Source organism: Chamaea fasciata, unplaced genomic scaffold, assembly GCF_029207755.1.
Source record: "Chamaea fasciata isolate MVZ Bird 193981 ecotype frontalis unplaced genomic scaffold, bChaFas1.0.hap1 SCAF_4, whole genome shotgun sequence".
In the NCBI taxonomy this organism is placed as follows: Eukaryota; Metazoa; Chordata; class Aves; order Passeriformes; family Sylviidae; genus Chamaea; species Chamaea fasciata.
The window spans coordinates 96,952-103,694 of NW_027094089.1; the positions used below are offsets into that span (position 1 = coordinate 96,952).

Consider the following 6,743-nt stretch of genomic DNA (forward strand, 5'->3'; position numbering starts at 1 on the left):
TGAAAGGGAGGGGATTTGGGGTGGCCAGGACATCCCTGGCAACTGTGTGGGAGCTCCGGGAGGTGGGAATTGCTGTCTGAGCCCCTCTGCAGACAGCCCGAGCCGCCGTTCCCGGGCAATGCCAGCTGTTCCCCGGGGAGCTCTTGGGCTGTGGGTGCCTCTGTCCGGGCTGCAGCATCTCCCCGTGCCCGGCGGGAGCAGCCCCTGGCCGAGGAGCCGCGGCAGCCCCGGGGCCGTGTCCGTGCCAGCCCCGAGCCCGGCCCCGGGCCCTGCGTTTGGCCGCCGCTGCCACGGGCGGGGCCCCGCAGGCACAGCTCCTCCCTGCACATCATCCCAGGGCTGCTGGCCCCGCTGGGGCTGCCGGCCTCCTTCCTCCCTGCGCCTCCGGGCACCCGGGACACCTGCAGGAAACCCCGAGGGACACTGCAGGCGGCACGGGGGGGCACCGAGGCCTCCGGCCAGAAAAGCAGCCCCGGCCTCAGCAGCTGCCATCATTTTGGCCCGGCAACACTCACCTGCAGGAAACGCCCCTGTGCGGGTGGGACCGGCCCTGCCTCTCTGCAGAGCTTTGGCCGTGGAAGAAGGGAAGCCTCAGGACTTGTCCTGCTCCTTTCCGCCCGGAAAGAGACTTTGTGTGAGTACTTTTACGGCAGCTGTTGGGTAAATCCTGGAAAGGACAGGAAATCAGCGTCACTGGAAGAGCTTTGTGCTGTCGTGAGCTGCCAGCCACTTCTGCCCTCGAGCCATTCCAGGGGCTGGTGTGTGAAGCAGCTTTGGCAGAGAAGGCGGCACTGCACTTACCTTAGTGGGGCCAAGCGTTGCCATCCTATGGAGGTCCATCCCCATAATGCAGAGATTGGTTCAGCTGCTTGGAGCAGAGTCCGGGTAATGCCAAGGTGCTGAGTTCGATTCTCAAACGGTCCGTCCGCTTGAGAGTCAGATTTTAGGATCCCTCTCAGCCTCAGTATATCCTGTGACCTGGAAATAAGAGGAAAATTCTCGGCTGAGTTTTAATAAAACAGCTTTTGCCATTGCAGGGTGTGAGCTGCACTCGGCGATTTTCGGCCGCGACGAGCCCCACGAGCCTTCCGCCCTTCCTTGCCGCCATCATGGTTGCGTCTGAGGCCACTTCCGGTCCCGCCGGCATCTTTTTTGCGGCACCTCTAAGGCCCCCGGCAGGTGTTTACACAGACGCCTGACTAAATCCGCGAATCCGAACGCAAGCGCGGCGCGGCTGAGCACACGGCCCGTGTCCCCACACCTGGAGACGCCGCGGAAAATTGCGCCCGGGCGGCGCCGTAGTCGGGGTTTCGTGCAGGCATCTGGCTAAACGCCTATAGGGTCCTTATTTTTTCGCGCCCTTTTGGCCGCCCTTTTTGGAAGGTCGGGCGCCTCGCGCCTGGGCGCCATTTTGTGAGGGGCGTCGCGTGACTTCCGCTTTTCCTCGCCGCCATCTTGGCTGCGGCTGAGGCCACTTCCGTCCCGGCCGCCATGTTCTTGGCGCCTCGGCATAGGCCCCCGGCAGGTGTTTACATAGACGCCTGAATAAATCCACGAATTTAAAAGCAAGCGCGGCGCGGCTGAGCACACGGCCCGTGTCCCCACACCTGGAGACGCCGCGGAAAATTGCGCCCCGGCGGCGCCGTTGTCGGGGTTTCGTGCAGGCATCTGTCTAAACGCCTATAGGGTCCTTATTTTTTCGCGCCCTTTTGGCCGCCCTTTTTGGAAGGTCGGGCGCCTCGCGCCTGGGCGCCATTTTGTGAGGGGCGTCGCGTGACTTCCGCTTTTCCTTGCCGCCATCTTTGTTGCGGCTGAGGCCACTTCCGTCCCGGCCGCCATGTTCTTTGCGGCTCGGCATAGGCCTCCGCCAGGTGTTTACACAGACGCCTGACTAAATCCGCGAATCCGAACGCAAGCGCGGCGCGGCTGAGCACACGACCGGTGTCCCTACACGTGGAAACGCCGCGGAAAATTGCGCCCGGGCGGCGCCGTAGTCGGGGTTTTTGTGCAGGCGTCTGGCTAAACGCCTATAGGGTCCTTATTTTTTCCCGCCCTTTTGGCCGCCCTTTTTGGAAGGTCGGGCGCCTCGCGTCTCGCCGCCATCTTGGTAGTGGAACCCACTAAAATGCCCCCTCGGCTCCTCCCACAAGCGCCTGACTGAATGGACTGCAGCCCGCGGCGCCGCTGCGCCCCCATCCCGTGTCCGCACACCCGCAAACGCCGCGGAAAATCGCGCCCGGACGGCTCCGGGGTCCGGGTGGCGCGCGCAGGCAGCCGGCTGCCACGCGCCCGGGCTCCTTGCCTTTTTCCCTCCCTTTCGGCCCCGAGCTGCGGGCGGGCGGGCGGCAGCGCCGCCCCCGAGCTCACAGTGCGGGGCTGCCACGCGCGTCGGGGACGGGCACGGGGGACAGCTGCACTACCGCTCTTTGCCCACAGGGTGGCAGCATTGCCACACAGATCAGGCGGGACGGGCGGGGGGGGACAGCTGCAGTACCGCTGTATGCCCACAGGGTGGCAGCATTGCCTCACAGATCATGAGGGACGGGCACGGGGGACAGCTGCACTACCGCTCTTTGCCCACAGGGTGGCAGCATTGCCGCACAGATCAGGCGGGACGGGCGGGAGGGACAGCTGCACTACCGCTCTTTGCCCACAGGGTGGCAGCATTGCCTCACAGATCATGAGGGACGGGCACGGGGGACAGCTGCACTACCGCTCTCTGCCCACAGGGTGGCAGCACTGCCGCGCGGCGGCGCGGAGCGGAGCCATAAACGAACGTGCCCAGGAATGCCCTGGCGAACAGCCTCCGGAATAAATGGCCCAAAAGACCCCCGAGCACACCTGCGAGAGCCCTGCCAGCAACCAGACCGAAACAAAAAAGCCTTTCGTTCAGGCTCTATTTCAATATTTTATATCTTTGTGATTCTGATATTTACATTCATCATTACAATTCATCTTTTATATTATGTACATTATACATCATGTATTATGTTTATTATACTATTATATTTATTATAGATATTAAATATAGAAAGTTATATATAAAATAATTTATTTATTATGTAATGTTATAAATAATAATACATTTCATTTAAATATGATTATGTACATTATAGATGTTTATATTATGTATATTAAATATATTTATAAAACGTGTAGTAAGTAATAATATATTGTGTATTTTTTATTGATATTATTTTTCATATCCTATACTTTTTGTTATTTTTCTTTTTCATTATTTTTTAAATTCGTTTGTTTATATTTTAAACGATATTTTACACTAGATGAATTCATGAACCTAACACATCAGAAACACAATTAATTTGAATTAAATGAGCCTGGTTTTCTAAGGGGTAAAGTTTTAATCTTTATTTAGATAATATGGGCATATTTTCTCTATCTGTATGGGGTTTTTTTGGTGGGTTGCGGGGGATTTTATTTTGGGGGTTTTCTTTTTTTGTTCGCTTTGTTTTGGATTTCTTTGCTAATAAACAAGCAGGGTCGGAGAGTTACAAAATAAAACGTCTACTTTGTTTTTATTGCTCCCTCTGAAATACGCCTCGACAGCCTGGACAGCAGGCTGCTGCTGGTAACACTGTGCACGGGTAGGAGGAGACCTGGTCGGGGCTGGGAAGGAAAAAACGGCACCACGGTGGTCACAGCTTTCTCCCTTCAGGAGTTTTATGGAGCAGAAAATACAGAGCTTTTGCCAACTGCGCTCTCTATGACATCCGGACGTCCAGCGGGCACCGAGGTCATTTCTCATCTTTCTTGCCAACAGCCAAACCCCCAGGCGCCCGGGGAAAGAAAGAGTATGGGGAAAAAAAAAAAAAGGAACAAAGAAAACATGAAAAAATAAACCAAAACTATAGAAAATAATAAATAAAATTAAAATACCAAAAGAAAAAAATTTCAAAGTAACAAAAAAGTGGAAAAAAAATTTAAACAAAAAATTAAAATAAAAAACGAAAAGTAGTTTTAACAAGTAAATAAATAGCTAAAGAAAAAAAATAAAAATTAAAAAACTGAAGAAAAAGTCTTTGAAAAACCACAAAACGCAACATGAAAAACCACAACAAAAGAGCACAAAAATACAAAAATAACAAAAAATAAAATACAAAATTAAATAAACGCAGCTCTCACCTCCTGCCACTGCCTAAAAAAGCGCCATGGCTTTCCTCAATTATGCAGCAATAAGGGAAACAAACCCAGTGCCCCCCACAACAGAAGGTTTTCTAGACAATTCCCACTTCTGCTTGGAAACCAATTCTATTTTAGTGAGAAGCTCATTTTGCACAAACATCCAAATGTGCCAAGGTAGGAAAGAACCAGCCCCTTGTGTCCAAGGAACAGCAGCTAGGCCTGGATTCAGGTTTTAATGGCATTTATGTAATTAAAAATGCAGTAAATTGAACTTTACAAAGAGACGAATCGTGGCAAATAAATACTTCAAAGTTTTCTTGGGAAATCACAGAATTTTGTGGAGATGGTGCTGGACAATTGCTGATTTACCAACATTAATTGGGTAAATTTCCTTGGAAATGTGCTCTACAAGGTACAAAAATTCCAATTAGGATGGAAAATTGGAATAAATAAATATTCCCTTACTAAAATCAGAGAGAAAATCAGAGTTATTCCTTCAATTAAAAGGAAGGAATAACATCCAAATCCAAGCCTGCCTGGAAAACAAGCTCAGGAATTTCTAACATTGAAAACTTTTGCAAGAGTCATGAAGTTGGTGAAAGTTCATGGAATGATGATTTAAAATCTGCTTCCTCTGCACTGATTTAAAGGGAAGTGGGAATTCAACAGGTCCAGTTACTCCCATCCAACCTTGGACTGGGATAAGGCCTTCCAGTGGCTTCACTTCCTACTGGCTCTCTCCTTTTCGCCAACTACCTGCAAGAGGAAAAGCAACAGGAATAAAGTCTCAAACAGGATGGCCTTGGTCCAGGCAGACTGAGGTGCAGCTCCCAGGGAGGGAGGCCAGGCTGTGCCTCGGGGAGCTCCGGGAATCTGGGATTGCCCGTGGGATTCAAGGGCTGGAAAAGCACACCCACCTGCCAGGTTCAGTGCTGGGACCGAGCAAGGCCGGGGCTCAGGGGCAGCAGTTAGAGCTGGGACTGCAGGAGAACACCCCAAACCCGGGTTAAACATCCGGCACGACACGCAGCACGCTCCGGGAGAAACTCGGGCGGGAGAAGCCCCGGGATGCTCCACGTTCCTTGCCCTTGGCAGCTGTGCCAGGGCCTCCCTCAGAATGCTGACCTCACCGTGCAGCTCCTACAAAACAGGAGAACTTATGGGAATCGCCCAGAATCCCTGGACTTCCAGTTATTAAGAACCACAGCTGCAGCGAAAGGTGTACAAACGCTACTGCAAACCAGCAGGGCTGAGGAGACGCAGGGATTTATTCCCGAGGGGACACAAGGATCCCTCAGCCAGCCAGGATTTCTCCCAGGCTCTTCCCACTGCTCTCTAAGGACACAAACAGCAGTTTTTCCCTCGAGTTCCCCTTTCCATCAATGCCAAGACTCGTGTTGTCCTCCAACCCCAGGTTCCGGAAGGAAAGTAGGAATATTAGCACTGCACAGACTGTCCAGGAGGGTGTGACTGAGGCAGCAGCACCAGCTCCCACTCCACTGCTGCTCTGGATTCCTGAGCAGCTCCTTTCCATCCTGCCCTTCCCAGCACCATTCCCTGGGTGCCATGTCCACAGACACCTTCTCCATGCAGCTTAAAACCCACAGACACCAACAGAAAGGAGATCAAAAATCAATTCACATGTTGCTAGTCAGAGAGAATGGGAGAGGCCTAAAAATCTGCATTTATTTTAGAACACTAGAGCAATTTCTTCATGACCTTGACTATCAGTGATGGGCAGATAAACACCTTCTTTAACTTACTACCTGCAAAAACATCAAGTTTCAAGTTTAGTAAAGATAAAATTTTGCTGCAAAAATAAAAGAGGTGGGATGTTGGTGTTAGTGCTTTAACCTTCGGACATTAGCGGCTATTTGTAAAACAAATTCCTTATTGAAGCAGCTAACTTGAAAATAAGGGGTTTTTACAATAAAGTTGACCAAAAAAGAGTCTCAAAATTAAGATATAGGCTGCACAAATATTTAAGAAAAAAAAAGTTGTCTTTCGTGCGTATAACCTGCCAGCCTCTCATGTTTTCAGTCCTTACCATTTATTTTTACCAAGGTGATGATTAAAACCTTGTCAAAAGCTCAAAAAAAAAAATTCCAGGACAAGGCAGGTGTTTTCCCAAGTACCCTCAGTGTGGAGCTGTGTCAGCCACAAGTGTTTGCTCCCGCAGCCCAGCCCGGAGCAGGCTCCAGCTGCTGCCCAGGGGGGTTACCAAGGGACTCACCTGTTTGAAGCTGTAAACGCAGGTGGCCTGCACTGGAGTGCCAATAAATGTGAAATGTGTGACTCTCACCTTGAATAGCGATCGATCTTCTCAGGGGAGCCCCTCACCCAGGATGGGGGGCTCTGCCACGGATTTCATCTCTCCGCATCTGAAACAGAGTCAGGACAACAGTCAGAGTGCTGCAGGATACCTTGACAGCTCCACACATCTTGTGGCAATCTAGGAATACCCTCTACAGTCTAACCACACCCCACATCACAAATTTCAAGCCCCCAGGACTATTACCCTCGTACCCCTACACCCAGACTGAGCAGCAAGGCAGAGCAGCTCCGGGCCAAACACACACCAACACCCGTGACACAGCACA

The 6,743-nt window shown here is 51.3% G+C and overlaps 1 long non-coding RNA gene across 1 annotated transcript; it reads right to left on the minus strand.

Moving 5' to 3' along the window:
- Positions 1 to 4,875: 4,875 nt before the first annotated feature.
- Positions 4,876 to 6,531, minus strand: LOC136288743 (uncharacterized). The gene is made up of 3 exons (XR_010720562.1): positions 6,446 to 6,531; positions 5,061 to 5,283; positions 4,876 to 4,899 (listed from the first exon to the last, which is right to left on the minus strand). It is a non-coding gene; the product is annotated as an uncharacterized lncRNA (long non-coding RNA).
- Between the last annotated feature and the right edge of the window lie 212 nt (positions 6,532 to 6,743).